This window comes from Corvus brachyrhynchos, unplaced genomic scaffold (assembly GCF_000691975.1).
Source record: "Corvus brachyrhynchos isolate BGI_N302 unplaced genomic scaffold, ASM69197v1 scaffold223, whole genome shotgun sequence".
In the NCBI taxonomy this organism is placed as follows: domain Eukaryota; kingdom Metazoa; phylum Chordata; class Aves; order Passeriformes; family Corvidae; genus Corvus; species Corvus brachyrhynchos.
The window spans coordinates 1,447,751-1,471,671 of NW_008237174.1; the positions used below are offsets into that span (position 1 = coordinate 1,447,751).

General features: G+C 41.7%; 1 long non-coding RNA gene across 1 annotated transcript in view; it reads left to right on the forward strand.

Annotated features, from left to right (window-relative positions):
- Positions 1–20,356, forward strand: part of LOC108445322 — a 143,111-nt gene extending 122,755 nt beyond the window's left edge. Inside the window, exon 6 of the long non-coding RNA XR_001860139.1 lies at positions 20,155–20,356. This is a non-coding gene — a long non-coding RNA (uncharacterized LOC108445322). The remainder of the gene's footprint in view (positions 1–20,154) is intronic.
- Positions 20,357–23,921: the final 3,565 nt, after the last annotated feature.

Below are 23,921 nucleotides of genomic sequence, written 5' to 3' on the forward strand. Positions count from 1 at the left end.
GACAATTTGAAGCTGCATGAATCTGGAGTTACAGTGCAGTTCTCTCCAGTTGCCTATGAATAGCCTTTCCCCCAGCAGGGAATTTGATTCTATCTTGAATGATTTTATTTATATGCTTAATAATGTTGGACAGTTTGAATACATGGACTTTTCAGTCCTGCCAATAGATAGTGTTTCTTTGCTAGGTTTCGTTTGGACACTAACAACAGAGGGCAGAGAGCAAAGATGCCTTCCCTGCAAATCTCATGTTCTGGGGCAGATCCAGCCTTGCCATGAGGAGACATAATCTCCTCAGACATCTCAGAATTTGGAGGTTCATTATACAGAGTTTCAGATGTGTAGGAGACGGATATAATGCCTCCCACTCTTCTTTCAGTGCTTTGTAAGAACAATCTTTCCTTTGAAAGTTATATAATTAGCCAAAATAGCAAACAGTAAGTTAGCAGTGCCAGCATAGAGCGTGACAGTGCAAGTATAAGCAATTTGGGGTGAGCTGCATTGCAGATGAATCAGCCTTTTCTTTTTTCACTCTGCATGACTTTTGCAGAATGAAATGCTTCTCTGGGGTCAGAATGAGTGGAGAGGCCTAATACTTTTCTCTTTGGGTAATTCATTAATATTTATCCCGAGTAAGAATCACAAAATCCAGGATATCTAGAGCACTTAGGTGAGGAAGGTCAAATCCACCATGAGTACCAAAAACCTCACTCTAAACAGAACACCACCATCAGAGACTTTTGCCATGGTGGCACAGCTGGTAAGCTTTAAACACAGTATTGACAGGGCTGTGGCATTCCCTGGGGCCGATTTAGTTTAACCCTGTATGTGCAGCTCTTTTAAAGTTCTTTATATGTGTGTGATAGCACACAGACACGTGAATCTTTTTTTTAAGTGGGGAAAGCTCTGAAAACAGTCAGAGCTCAGTTACACCTCCATCCTCTTTATAGTGTCGGTATCTAAACTGTGTATTTAAAAAGTAAAGACTTTTGGCTCTGGATGCTCAAATATTTTCATTTCTTTTAACAAAAAGCCTGAGTAAGGTTGTGTTTTCAGCTTTGTGTCCTTTTCCAGACATGCCAGTCAGTTGAGTTTAGAGGGCTCCCTCTCACCCATGACTCTGCCTGATGGGAAGATGAAGCTGGGAGTGCACCTCAGCCTGGGAATACCATGTGTCCTACAGCTGCTTCCCAACCAGCTGTACCTTCACTGCTAAGGTGCCACTTCAGGATATGATGTCTCCCAGCTCAGCAGGACTCTGTGTTTCTAATGGAGGTCATTAGTTGCATCACTCAGTTAACTGAAGCAGGGATCTTGTATTTTAGGTACTGCCCAGGTAGCTGGAGGAGGTATCAGGCAGTGAGGGAGGTGGCAGGAAGCCTGCTTTTTACTCCAGGGCAGCTGGCTTGTGACCACCAGCTGGCTTCTTGGGCAGGCCTGGGGACAACAGCACTGCCCCTGCTGTATGGGGGCACTTCTAAAACAAGTACAGAAACCACCCACCACACAGGGGTCCCAGGCAGTGAACTGCCCCCAGTGCTGAGCTCAGAGATGAATTACAGGGTAAAGCAACAAGGAATTAAGATTAACATGTGGCATGATTTTTTGTCCCTGATCCACCCTGTGAAGTTTTGTAAAACGCTTCTCTTTGTGCCCAGTTCTGGTTTTTTCCTTCCTTCTGGACCCTGGGGAGCTGGAGCAATATGCTTTCAGAAGATGACAAACCTTACTATAGCAAAACCCCGCAATCATATCTCTGTTAGTATTATGGTGTTTTTTTAAGTATTACAAGATTAAAAGAAGTGGTTGTCCTGAACAATTTAAATTCTAAGCAAATCAGTCAGCCAGACTACAGAATGTTACAAATGCAGGACCAGAACATGTATCAATCTGTTAACAGCAAAAGAGGATGAAACCTCCTGTATTTAGTAAGAGAAAAATCAGCTCCTCTTATGCCTAGCTGCTGCTACAAAAGCATTGTCTCTTCAATCCTGATTCAAATAATGTGTCCTCTAACACAAGATATCATCTCCTTGCTGAGGCTGTAATTATTATTGTAGCTTCTCTTGACCCCAGAAGCTAACAAAAAAAGTCTGGGGAGAGACATTTTCTGTCAGTCATTCCACTTAAGATGAGAAATTGGTGAGTTAAGTGTGACTTTGATGCACTCCTGCGTATTTTGAAGAATTTACAAAGGCCTGTGTCCCTGAACACAGCAGGACTCAAGGAAGCTCACTTAAAAGCTGTCCTCTCTGGCTTTTCCTCGGGCCATGTTGTTAGTGCTTGCTTGCTGTCCAAGACTTTCTCTCTTCTGGCTTTTCAGTGCACAGTTTTGCTTTCTTTCCTTTTTGATCATTTCCACTGATCAATGCCTTGTCCTCTGAATGTACATCCTGACATCCTTGGGAAGGGCTCCATGGAATAATTAGTTCTGTTTGCTAGGGGATTCTAACAGTTTCCTTGCTTTGTTTTTGCCTCTCTTCTCTCTGGGCTATAGTGTGCATCAGTAGGTTTGTACCACCTAGAAGAGAGGTGGGTTTGCCCTGGGGTGGTGCCTGAGCCTCAGAGGTGCCCCTGCTATCTGGCATTTATGTGCAAGGCAACGGGAACCTCTCCCTACACTTTGTTGTGGAGAGGGGGTACACAGGAGATCACTGAGGGTACAAAGGAGATTGGGTAGCTTTTGGGGGGAGCTCCTTCCCCATGTAAGAGGCAACCTGGCAGAAAGCTATAAATATTTTATCTGAAAATGTGGAAGATGCAGAGCTGGCAGTTCTGAGTCAAGGCTTTTCCTCCCAGACTGGCAAGTACATCCATCCAAGTCAAGGAATTGCAGTGTCCAAATCACAAGCCTTATGGCAAGAGAGACGCTGTCATGTGGGTGAAAGAGTTTCTGGTTGTGCAGCTGTTGAGCTTCTACTGGCCCTTGGCCACCTCAGGAAGTGATGTAAACGAGACTGGCTTTGGGAGGAGACCAGTTAGTGACCCTGAGTGCTGAAGCAAGAGTCCATTTGTGATGTGTGTTTGTACAGTTATGTTTCAGCCTGAGTCCCACAGCTTTTCTTCTGAAGCACTGGGCATCTTCTCGTAATCCTAAGAGCAGCCCTGAATATGGAATGCTTCTGAGGATCTTGAGGAATCTTCTGAGGATACTGAATGTCAGTATTTGCAGTCAAATGGATCTGGCCAGCTACCAGACACAAGCAAATGAAGTTCATGGTGCCTGGTAGCAATAGATACCAGAATGTTGCCGTGGGCCTGATATTTACATTAGAGGTGGGCTCAAACCCAAGCTGTAGTCTCAGTGCCTCCACTCTGCATGTGTAAAACACCTTTCCTCTTTGTCTCTTTGGATTCCTAGCACAGAAGTGCACTTGTGCAGGTCTGGAGTGCCATCAGTTCTTCAGGAAGGCTCTGTCTCAGATGGTCTTTCACAAAACTTGGGTGGGAAATTAAGAGCATCCTTTGAAAGATCCCACCGTGCTAAAAGGGGCTTCTATATTGCACTTGACTTTGCCACAGACAGCAGTGTCATTTCCTATTGCATTGCCCATGTGAGGCACCCGTGAGTTGGAACAGAGATGAAATTACTGATGGAAGGCCTAAATGTGCCAGTATCTCCTGCAGCCACATGACGATGCCTGGGATGGGAGGCACAACAGCAGTACCAGGGCGCTGTGGCATCCTACAGCATGCAGTCCAGATGTGATTTGAGGATGTTGAATTCAATCAGTGGAGTTAAGCATTTGAGCTCTTTATTTTGATAATGCACAGCTCTGATCACAAATGATGGTTCTGGCCCTTGGTGTTTTCACATATTGACTCTAGTTAAGTATCTCTGTGGCTGGAGATGAAAACTGTGTGTTGCACAGTTTTAGCACTGTCACTTCTGTTTAGTTTCAGGCATGTTGCTGAGCACATGATATATCCCAGATCTGAGATAAAAAAAGAACAGTTTTCCTTTGCTAATGGAATAAGTTATTTTCGTATAAAGTACAAGCTAGGAATTGGTGTCTGTTTCCTGTTTGAAGATAAACAAGGTCCATTCAATGAAATTACACTGTGAGGCAGCTCCTGAAAAGCTAAGGAAATGGGAAAATCTGTGGATTCTCTTAATGTAAGTTACTCTAGATGCTTTTGGAATACAGAATCAGCAAGGACAAAAAGGTATTTTGTGGAATAGATGTGCTGGTTCATTGCAAAAATCACAAACACACAAGAATAAGCAAAGATTTTTCAGATAATGGTCTCAACTGAGAACAGCTAATCGGGCCAATTAGCCCCTATGATGTAGCTGCCTTATGACTAATCTGAGCACCTTATAGTGGGGGATGATTTATAGCACTTGTGTGAGCAGAGCAAGCAAAGGCATGGGCTGCAGAGTTGTCAAGAAGAAAAGTCTAGGAGGGGAGCTCAGCTGCAGCACAAAACTTTTCAAATCAGGATGGCAGCAGAGAGGTTTTGGGTCTCACACAAAAGCCAAAGCTGGAGGGCTGTGGTCTGGGAAGGTGCTTGAGAAGTGCTGGAGCTCACTGGGAGGGTGCAGAGGCCGCTTGCTGGGTCAGGCCTTTCAGAGGAGCAGGAGGAGATGGGAGGTGGGAGCCCAGTGACTCTATGGATGTCTTTTCCCTGGTGGAAACAGTGGGAGAGCAGCTGTATCCACTATCTCTGATTTAACAGGGTTTGAGACACTGAAGAGTGTAAATAGTATCCCATAGCCAAATCCCAGTGAATAAAGCCAGGTTTGAGAGAAGTCTGTCTCGCTGAATGCTGATCTAGGTTTGAGTGGGGCTGGAACAGGAACCTGTTTCAATTAATTTGCTGAGTTATAGCCCTTGGAGATTAGTTTGAGTTTCAGAGAGGTTGCTAATGATTTTTAGGTGAAGAAACTCTGTCCCTGAAAGGATTTCTGGTATTGAGAGAACTGCAGAGACCATGAGGTCTAAATGTGCCAGAAAGTGGGAGAAAGCAGGAGAAAACACAAGCCCCTAAAATCAGCAGTATGAGAGGAAGCTTTCCAGTGACACAGGCTGGAGAGGAGTGGAGAGGAATCCTCACCTTTCTGAGGGACTTGCTAATCCCAAGTGGGATGTTGGTGCATTGGTTCTGGTTGCATGTTGTGTGCTATTCCAGACTTCCTGAACAGCACCTATCTCCAGTATAGAAAATCTCTTTGTCTTCTTTCCCCTTCCTACAAGACTTGTCACTTTCCTCACAAATGTTGTAGGCTGCAATTTAAGGGATTGACGGTAGGAGGATGAATATAATTATAATGGATGTAATTATGGAAAAGATGATCACATGAAAGATTAAAGAGCAGAGTATTAGGAAAGATGGCTGAAAGCAGGCATTTGCCACAGTTCATGCTTATTTCTGTGTTTAATGTGTTGCCACTTCATGAATGACAGGGACGGGAAAGGTCTTGCTACCCATAACTGGTAAAGTTAATAAGGAAGATGGATGGCTCAGTGCATGTGCATCTAATTAGAAAGGTGGCTGCAGTGCATGTTTTGGACAGAGAAAGGGAAATATGGGAAGCACTACTATTGTACAGTGAATGGGTAATTATAGTAATGGGAAGTATGAAAATCCTGTTCAGGAAGCAGTGAGAAATCATTCCTTAACCACAAAGACTCTTGGCAGAATATCCAGATGTGAGCAGATTGACTTTATGCTTGATTTCGGGAAATGCTGAAAGGCACAGGTAGGGAACATTGAATTGTCATTCCTATAATGACAAAAAGGTATCAGTAATCCTGGTTTAGATTACTGAACATGTTATCTAGGAACATTTTAAGAGAAAACTTGGTTTTTTATAGAACGAAAATTTAGTAAAGCAAAGCTTTGGCAGTTAGAGGAATTTCTAGAGACAAAGATCTGAAGAGGACATGAGCATCCTTGGTAAGGAAAATACAGATGACAGCCTGCAAAGGGAGAAGGCAGCCCAAAGCAGTGCTTTTTTGTTTCTTCTGTTAGAGGATAATTTTATACAAGACCAGATTAAAATGGTTTGAAACAGCCTGAGTAGCCTTTGTGATGGGTGGAGGACAGGAGTCTTTCATATTGAAGCCTGGATGCTACTTGATATCCTGTCAGCTTCAATCTTTCTGTTCATGGTTTAAATGGCCTAATTGCTGTAGTTTCATTTATGTAATTTAACTTCCTCTTGCTATAAAGGAAGTTTAATTCAGCATTAACAGATTATTTAAAGATTGTTTTTATGTTTGTATCATCTTGGTGCTTTAAAATGATTTCAGAGCTAAAACTTCTGGAAAACTACCTGCAGGTTCCAGCTAAAGCATGTAAGATAACTTACAACCCATTAAACTGAAAAGAGGAAGAAATTACGATAAATCCAGCACAAAATTAACACTTTGTACTGGATGATATCTGTGCTCTTCTCTGGCACCTCTGTGACCTCTTCACTTTTTTATGGCCCATGGGTTTGCCTGTGACATTAGGCTGAAGGGAGGCTCTATAATTCCCCAGGACAAGAACTGCTATGGCCAGGGACTGCTGCCTCAAGTCTTTGGCCTGAAATGGTTTATTTCTATGGCAGTTGTTCACCATGGCAGTAGCTTAAGTGGGCATGAACATTTCCATGAACTCTTTGTACATATTTGTACTGATATTTCCCTGACGGGCACCTCTGGCACTCCTGCTAGTTATGCTGCAAAGTATAGAAGGAAAAAAGAAATGGACAAGAGAACACAGGTGTGCAAGTACTGTCCCCTCATCTTACTCATGAAAACATAAAATTTTAGATCTGTTCCCAAAAGAACTACAAGTATGCCTGAAGAATCTGTTCTTGTCCTGTCCCTCTTTTGCACCATAACATTGTACTTATTATTCCAGAGCACACATACCTGCAAGGCCCATTCAGCTAAAATAGTTCCTGTGATTGTTTGTCTCCCAAACAACGCCAAGAACTCTGGAGTTCTGCCAAAGAAAGTGAGTCCCATGTGTGACTCTGGAGTGAGAGCAGTGAATACAGCCCTGGAAAGTGTCTATTCCTGCTCCCTGTGCCCTTAACACATGCAGATTTATTCTCCTCCCCACCACTGAGAGAGACTAAGGCCTTTGTAACATCTGAAATGAAAAAGCACGTGAAAATATTCTGCAGAGGAGTTAAGATAAAGAATTTCCATGCAGTAGTCTCCATCTCAAGTTTTGAAAGTATAGCTGTCTTTAAGGTCAGGAATATCCAATAGTATTTTTATCACATCCAAAAGCACACAAAGGAAGAGGATGTTCATGACAGCCAGTGGAGGAGGGAACATGTGGGATGCCTTTGACCATCCATGTGCTCTTTAGTTGTGTGTGCTCCTGGAGCCCTGGCTACCCAGGAGAAGTCACTGAATAAATGATGCTTGTAGCAAGGGGGACTAGAGGGTTCATCTTCTCTGGTCAAGAAGATGTATTGAAGGTGCATTTTCACCTGAACAGAGTGAAAGAACAAAGGAGGCTTTTGGGTTTTCTCCAAGACAAGTGCAGTCCACAAAAAGCTCTGTGCCTGCTTGGAGGGGGTTGGAGTGCTCATGAGGGAGGGATGTGGATGGAATCAAGTTCACGAGCAATCCAGCACTTGAGCTGAGGGAGCTGCATCTGTTTGCTGCTCACACGCACACAGGGACTCAGCTGACATGAGCAAACCCCCTTCAGCTCAGCAGGGAGTGTCTGAATAACAGAAACAAACTGCAGACATCCAGGGGGAACACTGGGATTTAAAAGTTTCTGGTGTGTCAGCCTGCAGGTCAGGTGCTGTTCTTTGTGTACCAGAGAGCCAGAAGGGAAAGAAGGTTGTTTGGAATCACTGGGATTGTTGTGGTTGCACATGAGCACCGCAGGGCTGAGGTGATGTGGCTGATCCTTAGGCACTCTGTCCCTGGGGCTCAGGGCAAAGGAACTAAAGCAAATGGAGCTTTGCCCCTAAAGCAAACAGAACTAGTGACAATGCTCTAAACTCTCAGACTTGCTGAACAATCAAGGTGTTTGACTCCTCTGCTGTGCCGTTTTGCTCTTAAGGGCAGGGCAGCATGAAAGCACAGGCTGTACTTGAGGGCTTGGGGCTGTATTTTTGCCACTAGCCTGTGGATTATTTTCTATTGGAGATTTGCCTCTGAGGGGCAGTTCCTATAATAATGTTTCCTGCTGGCTTTGTGCCCATGTTCTTCTTCTACACATGCAGTTCTACACCTACAAAGCACAAACAACTGAATAATACATTTTTCAGTTCTTTTGGGACACAGTCTTACGAATTTGCAGAAGTGTTTTCCTAAGGAGGTTTTAGGTAGATTACTGTTTTCTATAAATTAACATTTTTCTGCAGATGTGGGCTTAAATCGCTTTTCTTGCGGATTATAAATCTTGTGAATTGTTTCAGTGATGCTTTTAGGAAAATAAATAGATAAAACAGAAATAAGAACTGTTTGTGCCAAGGCTTGATAGATGTTTTCTTGTTTCTGGGAACACACAGGCAGCTGGCTGATGTTTTCTTCCTTTTTTTTTTTTTTTCCCAAAGCTACTGAGAGGTAGTCCGGCACATACTGCAAAGATGAAATTGATTTGTTGTGTGCAGAGCTTAAATACAAATACTGTAATTAAAAATGATTACCTACCTGGAAAGCTGAAACGGAGGTGTATGTTATGGCTGAGGTATGGCACTTCAGTGCAGTGTTTCAGTAGTGACACTCCAGACCATCCAGGGGAATTCTAAGGATGGGTGGCACACTAACCTTGTGCTTCAGGTTGTCTTGACAGGCCAGCTACAGAGGACCACAGGATTCAGGTTGCTGTCTCCCCTGCTGTTTCAAAATGTGTTAGAAATATGACCATTTAAAATACCTCCTTTTAATAATGCAGGCACTGCCCTAAGAGTGTTCAGTATCCAGCCCCAATGAACCAATTCCCACTGGAAACTTGTTCACAGTGTATGTCCAAAATCACTTCCAGGAATCTTTTCCAAAGGCTTTTCTATGAGTCTGCCCTGTGTGCAGTGTCTGTGGTTACTCCAGAGGTGCGACTGGATGGGAATTAATCTTGTAGCATTTCCCTTGGCCAGGTGCAGAAGGGACCCAGAGCCTTACTGGGAATGCATGACCTGCAGTGTAAGGAAGTACAACAGCATTGTCATCCTCAGCTGGCAGCTGCCAAAATCTCTGAGTGTCAAAGAATTTAGGAGTGTCACATCAAATGGGTGTTTGCTCTTTAATATTACTCAGTGGGGTTTTTTGCAAGTACTTAAAAGAACTCTCCTGCATAAGCTGAAACACTATTAAATGTGTTTGTTTTTTTGGAAATTTTCAGCCTCACAGCTGGAATGGAGCTGACTAATAACTAACTTCAGTAGAAGGGGTCTGAAACCTTCCCAGTGATCACAGGGATAGGCAGAGCAGCAGTTGATCTGATGAGGTGATTAAGAATCAAGCATCCATGAGAAATAGCCCTTCAGAGGAAGTTAGCTTTCGTGGGAGCAACTTGAGCTGACCCTGAGGTAGAATAATTATGCTGAAATGACATGAATTGCCCAGCACACTTACATATATTTTAGTTTCTTGCCCATCTGATCATAATTGAGTGCCTCTACCAGATCAGAAGCTGTTTTAACTCATTTGGAAATAAAATTACTATGTCTACTGTGCTGTGTAAAGTTTAGGAAAACCTTAATGAAACAAATTCTGTCAAGGGAGGCTGTTTTACTCTCCCAAAGTACTTAGTTTAAATCAAATGGAAATGGATTCCTAACTTACATTTATTCCATGTATTGTGTGAAATCTCTTTGTGGGTAATCATTGATTCAAATAGCACTGAATACTGTAGTGGTGGGAATTCAGTTTTTCTCATCTGAGACCTCTCTCCTTATACAGGTCCCTGCCACCAGGACTCACCTCAGCAATCTTTTATTTCCATTTACCTTCCAAAGCACATTTCATTAGAGAGTACGTACTCAGTCAGGGTTTGTCAGTGAACTGATAGTTCGTTACAGAACTTTAGGACCTGAGCTGTTTCCCTGGGAGAATTGTGCATCAAACCCAAGAAAACTGCTCACAAGCTTTGGTTTTTCTCCTCCCTCACAGCCCTGTCCCTAAGGATTGCACAACCTTGAGGCCGCACACTCAGGAAGGGATGGGAGAAACCAGGAAAGCATTGGAAAGAATTGAAACAATGACAGAAAGGCAGAGAGGAAGCTCTCAAAGAGAGGTAACAGGCCTCTGGAAGAAAAGAACTGCAATGATTAAACTTTAGAAAATAGAATTTGGTATTTGAAAGTCATAAATCAACAGTGACATTGAATCCTTTGTGTATTCAACTTAAATAAAATTCCACAGATTCAGAGGCAAAAGATGGAGTATTTGACAGTATCTCACAGATTTCTGTCAGTCACATGTTGCCTGTTCCCAAGAGCAGACAGATGCTGCAAATTTTAATGGCACTGTAGATTATCCAAGGAATGGGTATCGGGCCTAAAACCCCCGTGTTACAATTCTCTCTGTTGCTTATCCTTGCTCTGAGAAATGTGTTGTTGCAGGTAGGATATTCATGTTTAGTTTTTACCCAAAGAGGCTTTGGAGAGCTGGTAGAACTGGTGAATTTTGATTCTAGTAGGTGGAGACCTCTTGAATTGCTTGGCATTGTCAGATTCAGTTGCAGCTCTGGCAGAGGGGGGAGGTGGAATTAGCATTAAACCATTTTAAATTATGGCACTTAACTGAACTAACTACAATTACAGTAAAATGCCTTCTAAAGTGTCTGATTATATCTTTCAGTCAGAAGTTCTAAATAAAATGGATAAACATATATTAAGAAGGAAAACAAGAGTGAGTGTTAAGTAAAGAAAACAAGAGAGATTGCTAAGGATAATTATTATATGCAACACCCTGCATGAGGTGTTAGTGTTTTGTTGATTCTTTGGTGTTATATATTTAGAAAAGGAGGCTGAACTGTCACCTTTGTAACCAAATCGCTTATCACTGAGTGCATTAAGTAGGAAACAGATCACTTATGTTGCATTTACATGGTTAATCTGTCTACCACATTCTGAGTTTCTCCCTAATCAGTCTGAGGAAGATTAGAGCCTTTTTTTCATAATTGCTTTGTTAAACCACTCCACTGAAATTAGCATTTAAATAAGGGTAAATTGAGCACTGAACTGAATTTCCATAAAAATACGATAAACCCCAAGCCTATACAAGGTCTATAAGTGGAGGTAGCTGCAGCATGCGCAGGCTTTATGTTGAGCATGAAAGCAGCCAGGACACAGCTGCCTTCTAGGACTAGGGCAGCATCTATGTGGGTTTGGATGGTTTGTAGGGCAGGGAATCCTGATTTACCTGGCATCTCTAAATAGCACAAAATATTAAGACGTGTGGAAGGCTCTTTTTGGTCTGCTAAAATGTTCATGCGTGTGCAGCCTCAATTTGAGATTCGACTTAGTCATTTCAGGTGCAATGATGAATAAATGTGAGGAAGAAAGGGGGTTTATCACAGCAGAGTCCTTCAGATCTCTGTCCTTTTTTCAATCTTCCAGATGACAGCAACTGAGTGAGAAGGTGATTTGTACCTCAGAGGTATTTGGCCAGCCTTTAGGGTCAGTGCTTAACACCCTGTGTGACCAGGGCTTGCCAGAAGCACTCTGAGATTTCATGCCCATTCATTGCATTGGCTTTCAAAAGAACCGCGTGAGCCAAGTGTGTGGATGCAAAGCCTGAGCTCCTCTGCAGGTCACCTTCCGATTTATTTTGGTGGGAAGCCCAGGCCAGCATCAATGTGTCTATTCTGATTTTAGGATAAGTGCAGAGGGACCTAGTAGAGTCTTCCAGGAGGACTACTCTCTCCAGGAGAAGGATATTCAGTTTCTACGCTGTGTTCCAGGTCTGGTTCTTTGAACATTGTAAGAGGCACAACCTTGTAGTGTAATTTTGGATAATGGCATAGCCCCTTTAAGAAAGGGGGTTTTATATCCATCCCTTCCAGATACTTGAGAGCTATTCCTCTCTTAAGATGTGGCAGAAGGGGAACATGGTACAAAGATGAAAAAAAGTGTAGGTAATGTGATGACAAAAGTCAGAGAGTGGAATGCATGTAAGTATGGGAGGAGGAGAAAAAAGAGAGAACATGAAGGCTGGGAAAGAGACTCCTGCATTGGCCAGGAATTGTATTTTTATATGTCTGAGCATGAAGTCCACCCATCACTAGCTTATAACTGAAGGGATTGTAGTTAAACTTGATCTGCATTATTACATCACTGTCTTAATTTAGGTGATTATTAAGACACAACCTTAAAATTTGCTTATTCTGTCTGTGTGTTGGCGTATCTGGCATGGTAGATGCGTTTGGGTTATGATGGGCATGTGTTTGTCTGACTGTGTATAGATGTATATGTCATATGTGCACATATTAAGACCATTTTGGTTGGTCTGTTTTGCCACTTACTATTTTAAACAAAAGGTGGGAGGGATCCAAAGTAACTGTGTATAGGTGTGATAGCTCACTCCTGATGCTTCAGTAAATTCTGGCATATGTTGAGGTCTGCACCTGTAAGGATGACAGCAAGAAGCCCTTTCTAGTTCAATTGCACAAGAAGGCTGAAAATAGAAATGTGTTTTTTATGATGCAATGCTGGAAGCAAACGGAAACAACCATAAGAAATCCACCACATGGCAGCATCTACATCAGTTAGATATTTTTTTCCCCCAAGTTTGCATCATGGCTTTGCTCAAAGGCCAGGGGAAGCTCATTTTTAGTGTTGGCTGTTTTCTGGCTGGGGGCAGGATCTCACCCTGAAGCAGCTATTGAGCTGGCTAGATACAAAGCAGTGGGCATACATGGTGCACCCAGGCTAGTTTTTTAAAAGAGGAATTTACTAATTGTTAACAGTGCAGTTATTAAAAAACACAATGTGTACTGCTAATGAAGAATGAAGTTAAGGAAATGTATAACTGCAAACAGAAGAAGGGTTTTCTGCTGACATTCACAAGTGGTCACCTGGGTATTTGGGAAATGATGGTGAGTCTGTTTCCTTTTTGTTTTATGAATATCCTAATATGTAGGTTAATACACACAACTACTTTGAAATAATTAGACACAGTTCTATTGAATTAAAGTAATTGCTGATTTGGGGATTCACTGGACTCACTGTAAAGAACGTCAGTAAAATGACTCTTCAAACACTGAACTCCAGTGCTGGCCTGAAAGAGAAGCAAGTGGGAGTGATGGTGATGGGCTACACATCACAAAAGGAGCAGGAAATGCTCCTTATCCTTATAGGCTGAATTTATGAAAGTTTGTTACAGTTGTAGGCTGTGTTTATAAATGTGAGTAGATGAATATTTCTCTTTTCTAATGGAATGAGAAGAGAGGAGAATGTGCCATGAATGCTTTTAGAGCCTAATCAGTTAATTAAAAATTCTTTATGCAGAGGTTGTTTTCTAACTCAGGATGCTGAGCCAGCTCTTCTGATTGAGGATCCCAACCTTTTGGGCAGCATTGGCCTTGATAAGAGATATTTTTTTCTTTTTGGCTTTTCAAACACCATAGGCTGTGCAGTGCTGCCAGTGTGAATGAAACTTTCAGGAGCAAATGAAGCAGCTACTCCAGACCCAGTGAACACTATGGAGTAGAAGCCAGGTATATGGCATTTTTATTGGTTGTCAAACCCTCCTAAACCCAGAGCAGTGTCCTTTGTGCCATGGAGCTGAGATGTGGAGCAGAACAAAATCTCAGCTGTCTTTGCCTTTCAGCCAGATGGACAACAGACTCTCTCTCCTCTCTAAACAAAGGGGGCTGGAAGCAGCAGTGTAAGGTATTTTAAGAACTTCCACTCTGGTGAAACACCTCATTATCATGGAAGGTCTGCATTCAAACTGTGTACACTTGGGGGTTTTGCTCAGAGGAAATACTTGCCCTGGGCCTGGATGTTGCCTTCCACCAACATGTGAACATGTGAATTTTGAATTGACCTATATTCCATTTCATTTAGCTATTTTTCACTAGGATTTTCAGTAAAGAGCTGAACTTGTTTTTACTGTTACTGTGTAGGTTTCTCTCTCTTTATCTCCTTCTTTTTTTTTTTTTTTAATTATAACTTCCTCTGGTTAGTTTTTCCTACTCTACCACTTACATATCATCACTATACAATGCAGTTGTTGAACATGTGTCCTGTCAGCCCTATATAGTGATGAAAGGAAGCAGCAGTAGGATCCTTCATAAAGGTGAGGAACATGGTCACACCACGGGGCTGTGCAGCACAGTGCTTGCTCAAGCAGTGTCTTTGTACAGGAGGAAGGAGCTGGGATTTGTCTGTGTAAGGAGCCAGACTACAAGGAAATGCAGGTCTCTCCAATGACCTTCAGTTAAAGGACCTTGACTTGGAGATGGGATTGAACTCTTGACAGAATTCCCCAAAGAATCTGTTTTATGTTAATCTATTTAGTAATCTCTCTGTTGACCCGTATTTGCTCCTGGCCTCCAAACATCCTGTGGCAATTAACTCCACAGCATAATGATGTGTTATGTGCAAAAACCATGACCAAGGGGAAGGAGCATCAAAAGCTGAAATTGATAAAAAGCCTGAATAATGCAGGTATCAGCTGTATAAAACCTTTGAAGATCTGCTTATTTGACTCCAGATTTGATCAACATTCTGCTCTCACTCTGATTTTTATGCTAGTCTGGCATTGCCATTTTTAGGTGAGATCAAAATTAGGCCAAAATACTTCTAAGGGAAGGCAATATCTGATGTTTCTAATTAAAAAAATCAAATCTGCTCTTAACAAGAAATAACCCAATGCTTAAGAGAAATGGCTTCTTGTAAAATTTAAGGAACATCTGAAATCTATGAAAATAGTGAAGCTTGTGTTATTTCCCTCTCATATAGGTACCCTTGTGTTTAATTAGGAATAACATTGAAGTCTTGGAGTGCTGCAGTTTTGATAAGAATTGATGTAATAGGCTTTGATACTGTTAGTTTAAAGAAATTCAATTAATAATTAAGGTGTTTGCTGATATCAGGCATGCAGCACATTCAGAGTCAATTATTGCATTCTACATATTTGATTTAGACAAAAACAAGTGTATGTCTTTGCTTTAATCCCTTGTTCCATAGACAAAGGACGTGGGGTGTCTGATCAGAGAGGGAGGGGTGAGAGACAAGAAATGCTAGCCCAACCTTATGCTAATTTAAACATGGTATATGGTCGCCCTGTTGGCATTGGGCTTTCTCAACAACTGCTTTCTGCAAGGTTATTTTAGTCTTTTTTCCCCTGTGTGAATGAATTGCAGTCAGAAGCTTCAGATTGTTTGCAGATTTTATTCCCTTTAAGTAAGGGTCTTCAAAATGAGCTAAAGCCCTCTCAGTGGGTATAAAACATCAGAGTACCACTGTGGTCAATGGAGACATGCACTTTATTTTATCAGGATGTAACACCTTCATTTTTGGTAACTGATTCAGTTTTAAACCTCGCCACACATTTAGTGTTTTATCCAAGGTGCAGGCTCTCCACGTGCTTTCTCCTCAGTTTGAGAACAAGCATTTGGTAGTGCTACCTTGCTGCTGTATCTTACCTCAAGCCCCACACATATTTTTTCCTCTTTCCATCCATCATCTGTTTTCCCTTGCCTTTGTTCCTACTCCCAAATTTCAAACCCAGGCTATGCTTCCTTTGTTGTTCAAGCTGAAAACATGAGCTTGGGTCTTAACAAGACCCATCCGTGCCGGCTGCAGCAGCCAGGTCAAAGTTGGTGTTGTGCTGGGCAGGAATGTGGCTGTTGGATCCCTCACCCAGGAGTGGGGCACAGCAGACGTTCTGCTCTCTGCTGCTCCAGTGCTACTGCACAAGATTTTTTGGTAACATAACAGAAACAAATCTGAAGAGGATTTCCTACTGTAGGCACAGAGCAATGACCCCCTACAGCGGGTACCCACGGCCCTCAGGAGTGTTGGGAGACAGAGGCAAGGGTAATGCCAAAGTGAGCACCCAATAGTTGCTTCCTAAAGTGTATGTGTACATCCTGCCACTGTAAAATACTGAGTTGCCTATCTTGTAACTGCTGGCTAATGAGTCTCTTGACCTCCCACTGTCATGCTAATGCGACTGCACACTTGGAACCCCCATGAGCCAATAAATTACTCCTTTTCTAAATACCCTTTTACAGATTGCTGCTATCTCTGCAACGGAGACTACCTATCTCATTAATTTGTAATTGTGCTGAAATATTGGAGGCTTGAAAGTGGCATGTGAACTGAAATACAAATTCAGTAGATATGCTGCTGCCAAAAGGCTGTATAAAGTCAGTTAAGCTATATATTACTGGAGATAAGGAAATTATCTTATACTTCGGGCTCTGGTATTACTTGGATCCTTATTTATATAACTTGGATAAATGAAAGGGTAAGTGCAATGAGGATGTGGGGTTGTATATGTGAAATACATAAACACACACACTGTAAAATCTACAGTACAAGAAGTTTCTCATGGCAAACAATGGAAGAAATGCTGTTTCCTCTCATAGAGTTTGACATATGTGGAGATAGTCCCAGGCGAACTTTTCTCAAGAATTCTTGTATTTTAATAACATGTGGCTTGTGAAACAAAGATCCAGTGCAGAGACTCTTACAAGCATAGGAAACACTGACAGCTTTTCAGTTGGATTAAATACCTATAGACATATGTAGGGACTTTACATAAAGGACCTGAATATGTAAGAAACCCTTTTGCAAGAATTCTCTGGGAAACCTATGTGATTTTTTTTTTTAATGGGTAAAACATGCAGTTTTGGGAATGTGCCATAAAAGAGGGTGAATCATGTAGGAAGCCCAGTTTTCACAGTGGTTTTGGGACACATGTAGTTTTGTTGTAGCAAGCACTAATAGGTGATCTATCTTTGCTCAGTGCACATTTCTGAATAGCACTTTTCACAGGAAGTGAATGCTCATTTTTCCACAATGCTGAGGGAGGGAGGCAAAGGACATCACCTGAACCAGGGTGGGAGAGCAGCTGCAGAGCAGGGTCTTGGCCAGGGGCTGCAGAGCCTGTCTAGTTCACACTGATTCTGGTGGGTTTAAATTTGGTTGTGGGCTTGGGATTTTTTTAATAATAAACCCAGCAAGATACATTTTGTGAATAATGTAGTAGGTTATGATTGAATAAACCCCCCCACCATCAAACTTGTGTGCCTATTCATCACTCACTTTGGTTTAACTTTTATCATCGAGATTTTTTTGTGGGGACAGAAAAGAATGGAAGACTTTCTAAGTTTTTTTAATGGCATTAAACTACTTGAGTGTCAATGCCTAAGTTTGGGTTGTCAGGAGAGCCAGAGCATGAGCTATCAGAACAAATAAAGGGGGATGATTTACTTATGTCAACATTTTTTTGTTTGGTTCCTTTCTTGAGTGTTAGGAATAGTGTTCTTTCATCTCTTGCACACTTTTTTGTACATAATCTGTCAACTTTGCCACAATATTTTTAACAGGTCTGAAAATATTCAAAGTCAACACTTGAAAATATTTTAAGGCATTTTACCTTTGTCTAATTTAAATCTGGGGTTTTTTTTAAATGAAAAGTAAATAAATTTTATGCTGGGGAGAGCAAATATCCCTTTACTTTTTTGGCATTTCTCCTAAATTGCAAAGCTTCAAAAGTGAAGGATATAAGAAATGCAGAGAATTAATGATGGAATAGCATGTGGTGCCATCTACAACAGGGCCAACTGTGACCATGTGCTGAACTTTCAAAGGAAAAAAAAAAAAAAAATCAAAGCCTCCTCCAGTTCCAATCTGATCCAGTATCCTTGAAGCAAAGTCTCCCACTGACAGGGAATAAAACTGGGATAGACCCTTAGGCACATCACATGTGACAGCATTCACAAAATCTCAGGAATGAGAGAGAACCAGTTTAATGGCACATCTAATATTCTCTCCATTTCAGAATGCTTCTTTTTAATTCTGTTAGTACTAATTGAAAGCAATCCAACAGGCAAATGTCATTTTATAGCAAACAGCTGATTAAACATTATGAATTTTCGCTCAGATGATGGTACATATCACTCTGTCAGTCGTTTGCTTGTGTTTAAAATTACAGTAAATAATCATAGTCGTATTTCCTACTGGATAGAAAATAAAATCTATTTCCCCAGCACTACTTTTAGCAGAGTAAAAATGAATCCCAAATACAACATTCTCCATAGCTTACAGTTATTTCCCCCCCACTAACTGTTTATTATTAATTATCCAGACATGTCTGTATTATGCTATTGAACTGTCTTTCTTCCTCCTTCCTAGGATAAATCCACTTACACTGGTGGTTAATTGCTCACAGCACTGTGACTTTTATGCAGGAGATATGGAGCTGGCTAATGCTGAAATTGCTGATGGCTGGCTTTGCTACATGGGGAAGGGTTGCATCCAGACAAGCACTCAAGAACGGCTTTTGAATACTTAAACCAGCAAGAACTTGTTCTGAATTCCAGTTTTACATGCCTTTGCATGGAAACTAGTTAGTGCCTGGCAATGAGATACTGCAGAGGGTCTGCCATACGCAAATTCATTTTTACTGTCCTGGGGCTTTAATGATTTACTGGCAGATGTTATTCTGTTATTTAAAGCAGCTCTGTACATGACTAAGAGAGTGTCCGTGAGTATGGACAGGGACAGTACTGCTGAAGAACAGGGCCAGATTTCATTCCCAAGCAAATTACTTTGTGCCAGCTGACTCTCACAATGAACTCATTTAAATGGCTTGGATCGAATTGCACACATTTAATGTGGTTAAATTGAAAACTGCTTCTGCGATTCCCCCAAAATTCGTAAGCTTCCTCTCAGTATTCAGTTAATTTCCTATATTATAACCTGTATGGGAGCAGGGGAGGGAGAGGACAAGGTTACCTCTTGCTGCATTCAGTTGAGTGCCATTCCTGAGCTGTGCCGAGCTCAGCCAGAGCAGCTGGATGGCAGCACTAATCGATGGCTCTGCCTCCGTTCATTGTTTGCAGTGGTGCAGCCCCGTGCCCGCACGCTGGCAGATGCCTTTCATCTCCCCCAGTGCTCTGCCTTCACAAAATTGTTAACAGCATCCCTGTCTTTGACAGTGGTGTAAACTACATAACCTACACAAGTTTATTGAATTTCAGTCAAATGCAATGAAGATACACTGGTGTCACTGCTTGACCTCAGCTGTGTTGTTGTCTACCAAGCTAAGTAAAATCTCTGGGCAACTGGTCTTTTATTGCTGTGCATGAATTGAATGAAGGAAGGAGTATTTCTCTATGGTCTGCAGATCAGCAGAAGTCTGATTTAAAGGTTGTCAGATTGATTTCAGGCTAGTGATAATGCTTTTTAATGTGAGATCCTGCTCTTTTTTGTTGATCTATGGTCAAATATTTGCCTGAATCTGAAAAATAACCATTTTGTCCATCTTTCCTGGTGCAGAAATCATTAACATCACAGGCCCTGATTTAATGAAGTATTTTGACATAATGAAGTATATCATGAAGTTCTAGAGGAACTTCAATGCATGGCAAAATTATTGTTGAATTAGGACCTCCAGTCTCAGTTTTACAAAAGTAAGGTGCTAAGGAGACTGAAGCAATGGAGAAGATGGACCTGCTTTATGTCTTACTGAATTTTCTTGATTGAAACAAATGAGTTTTTGTCAGGTCTGTAAGCTAAACTCGTCTGTTTCTTAATTGGTACCGACTCCTTTACCAAGAGGTTGATGGCATGGAACAACATGCATTGGAGAAGCAGTGAATCTTGGTTTTGAGTACAGTGGGTACTTTATGTTTCCAGTGCTTCTTGAAATCTGGCCACCTATTCAGGTGTCTTGTGCCAGCATTGAAGTTAAGAAGCAAATTTAGTTATCAGTATTAAAAAACAGTGTACAGTTAGAGTAAAGTGAAACTTTTTGGAAGAAACTTCCGTAAAACACTACAATTAAAATCAAGCAGATGTTTAATGGGCATTTTAGTAGGATTAGGTGGCTTTTCAAAGCCATTTCTAAAGGCAGTTGCAATTCCATCTTCTGAGCAGGTAAAATGATAGTACATGCCTATTTGATCTGAATCCATAGAACTAGAATAAATACATAGTAAGAGTAAATGCTAGTAATGGTGCTGATCCTTGACTTAGCCAGTTGTATTCTTTGAACATATTCTTTTCAGGTGCTCTGATTTCACCCCTCCTTACCCAAGTGGGGAAGTTGAGTCTTGCTGCTCCTGTGTGCACACAATTGAGGAGCACTGCCTCCATAAGTGACCCTACTGAAGCTCCAGTAGGAAAGAATACACCTCACCCATAACAAGGAATATAGAAGAAGCTTCAGACTGGGGCCAAACATTCCGTTCATAAGTTTCATGTCCTTCTGAAAGGTAAGAAATATGGGGGGGAATCTTTGTCCTCTTTGTACTTTCATGTGGTACAGGAAGACCATAGGGAGGTGGTGGAGTCACCGTCCCTGGAAGTGTTTAAGAAAAGCCTGGATGTGGCACTCAGTTGACAAGGTGGTGTTAGGTCATAGGTTGGACTCAATGATCTCAAAGGTCTTTTCCAACCTAATTCATTCTGTGATTCTATGAAATGCAGAACCCCAACACACTGATATTCTCTGCCTCTTTTGTGTATGTTCCTAGTACTTCTCAAAGACTCCTAGTAATATAATAATAAAAATACCCTTGCCCCTTGCCTTCTGCTACAGCACAAACAGACTTTGGAGGCAGTGGGAGGGGATGGACAGCTCTTAAACTAAAATGCTTAGCACTCAGTGTGCTGTACACTGCCAGGCTTGGGAGAGGCAATGCCTCTCTGCCTCCTGCTGTGTGAGGTGATGACGTACTGTGCTGGGTACTCTGCAGGGACCGTGGCATTAATACCAGTATTTTAGTGAGCTAGAGGAATATTTCAGTCTTATAAATTCTTCAGAGCTGTGCAGGGAATACTCAGTGACACTCTGATGTCAGTCACTAGGTGACTGCAGTAAGTATTAGGGGACTCAGGCAATGTGTGCCCCTTAGGACAGGCTGGGAGGGACAGAGGTACCCTGCAAATATAGGCCAGAGGGAGAGGGAGTTTCTTCTGCCAGGGAGATGCCCTGGGGTGTGAGCTGTAATTGCAAGGACTGCTGGCTGAGAAATTAAGATTAGAAGCAGCAAGTTTTTGCACAGTGGGAGACAGGCTGGGTCTGAAGCAAGATAAGGGCAGGAATTTTTATGCAGAGCAAAGTGTAATTCAGGGCTGTGAGGGAAGCAGTGGTGGAGGGCAGGGAGGAGGGGGAGACCTTGCTGATGAACAGCAACTGAGCTCTGCTTCAGATGCCATAAGGAAAAGGGAAAAGGCTGAGCTGTGTGAAAGGAGATGCCCCAGCTCCAGAGGCCTGGTGTGTAGTAGCAGCACATATCCCTTAGATGCAAAAGCAAGGGGACTTCTGACAAAAATTAATTGGCACAGCACAATTTTTTAGAGATGCACCATATGAAAATACTTAATATTCTGATGGAGTCTACAGTTAGAGATGTTTCTTTTCCTATTTGCCAGAGGGACTGAGTAAAGATACAGAACCTGCCTCAGTTACTCTTGTTAGGCTCTTCCAACTACAACCAAGTTGCTTTTCCCAATTATTAACAAATTTCATTTTTGATTTTGCATAACACTTTCCTGCTCTTTATGTAAATAGTTATGTTTAAATATTTCTGGTTTAGGGAAGGTGGAGCCTGACCTTAAAGACATTAATTGAATTTACCCCCTTGTGGCTATTTCTATTGGTGTTGTAAGAGCTCGACTATGTTTTCTGTTACAGTGGGGAACATGCTCTTGTTACACCTCTGCCTCTCAACAGAGCAATTTAGAACAGGTAGCTAAAATGATAAATTTCCCTAAGAATATTGGTGAACATAAAAAAAAATACAGGGGTGGTAGGTGTAAAAAAGAGAAAGAAGAGGGGCAGCCATGCAGGGAGGAAGGCAGGAAGCTGCCAAGGCTCTCAAGAGCTGTGGCCCAACCTTAAATTTTACAGCATTATGTCTTTGGAAAGAAATGAGATGAGGTGTTTAACACCAGGAGGTTTGTAAAAATGTATCTTTGGAGGAATCTGATAAAATAGAGCTGCCTGGGTTTGCCTCACTTGGGTCTTTTGGAGTTTTCAAAGGGTAAAAGGAAAGGCCCTGTTTTTTCCTGTAGCAGGGGAATCCTAGAGGGAATGGGCTGTTGAAATGATGTAAACTATAAACTTGCAAGCAAGAAGACATGGGTTTTTTTTAACATTATAGTGGTAAGTATGGATGAGATACTGCAGTACTGCAAAAAATTGTTCTGCTGCACAAAAATGACAACAAGATCTATGGGGAGACTGAAACACCATTTCCCTGGATTCTAGAAGAATGTCCAAAACGTCTAAATGTCTAGAAAATGAGCCATAGAGTATTTGACAAGTCATGCAGATTAATTTGTAAGTTGAATTCTTTCTTAAATGAAGAATTTTATTCTTGATGAGTAAACTTTATACACATGATCATTTAATTTATCTCAGTGTATCTTTGTGTCCTAGATGAGGCTCAACTTCATTTTGTTCTTGATACCAATTAATGAACTGTTCACTCTATGGCAGTGGCTCACTGGAAACTGGTTAGCTGCACAAGCACAGCTCACAGGACAATCTGTTGCCTTGAAAGTCAGATAACAACTCCTGCACCAATAGATGATAACAGCTTCACAGCACCTGTCCATGCAATGTGCAGATTGTTAGATGTCACTGAGTAGTGGCACTTAAATTTTTACACCTCCTTTTGCTAGGGGGAAAAAAGAAGTCCAAAAGATGAGATGAAAAACAATGAGGATTTAGCCCAAAGGACAAAATCTTTATTCTCTTACAATAGGTCTGTAAAGTATTGTCTTGCTGGGGGTTTTCATAAAAATGGTGTTTTCCCATCTACTGTAGATTTTAATTGCTCTGAAAACAAATGTGTTGTGCCAGCTTGTAGACAGAGCATTTCATCAAAGTGCAACCAAGCCCTATAGCACAGCATATGGATAGTCATTACCTTTGGAGGCTCACAGCCACCTGTGGCCACCTGCTTTGTCTCAGCAATATGCCACAGTACCTGGGGCTGCTAGTTTTGTTTTCAAAATAATTTATTTATGTTTTGTTAGGCTCTTCTCCTAATTTTGTTAACACAGTTAGGGCAATTAAGAGGAAGAAACAGAATTTGATTCATTAATAATGCCAGATACATGGCGGTCTGTAAACAGGATCGATTGCATATTTAACTGATGCAAATCACTGGAGTTAAATCCATCTCCACTAAAGTTACCTCTGACTTTCTTTTATCTCCGCTTAATACATGAACAAGATTTTTTTTTCCTTTTATGAACTGAGCACCTTTGAGAAGAGCAGTTATCCTTCAAGCTAGTGACTTTCTTGCCTGGGTAGCAATCCTACCACAGAAGTGTCCTGCATGAGACTGAGCACTGCAAGTAATTTATGGCACTCTCACCATTGGACTTGCATGATCTTTTCCCTGTCTGTGCAAGAGAGGGAAGCCTTCCCTTCCATGGGCTGGCAGATCCTGAACATTGTTCACTTACTGTAACATGAAGACTCCCATTAACTGTTGTTGCTCCTTCAGCACTAGATGTTCTGGCTCTGAGTGTTAAATTGTCTGTAGCTAATGACAGATGATTCTCATGTGTTTAGCAGAGCAGTTTGAAATCCAAACTTTATTTTCAGTCTGATGAAGGAAGCTTCAGGTGCTGGAGTCATAGACAGCCAACTAGTCAGGTCTGAAGACATCATTCAAATAGACAAGGGACTTTCTAACCACAGAAGTGTGAACTTGCCTTCATTCTTGCTTCAGAAATGTGAAGGATGCTCCATTTTTGCAGACTCTTGTGCTGTTGGTGATGGGGATGGTGCCCCAAGATCCTGCCTGTTGTCTCC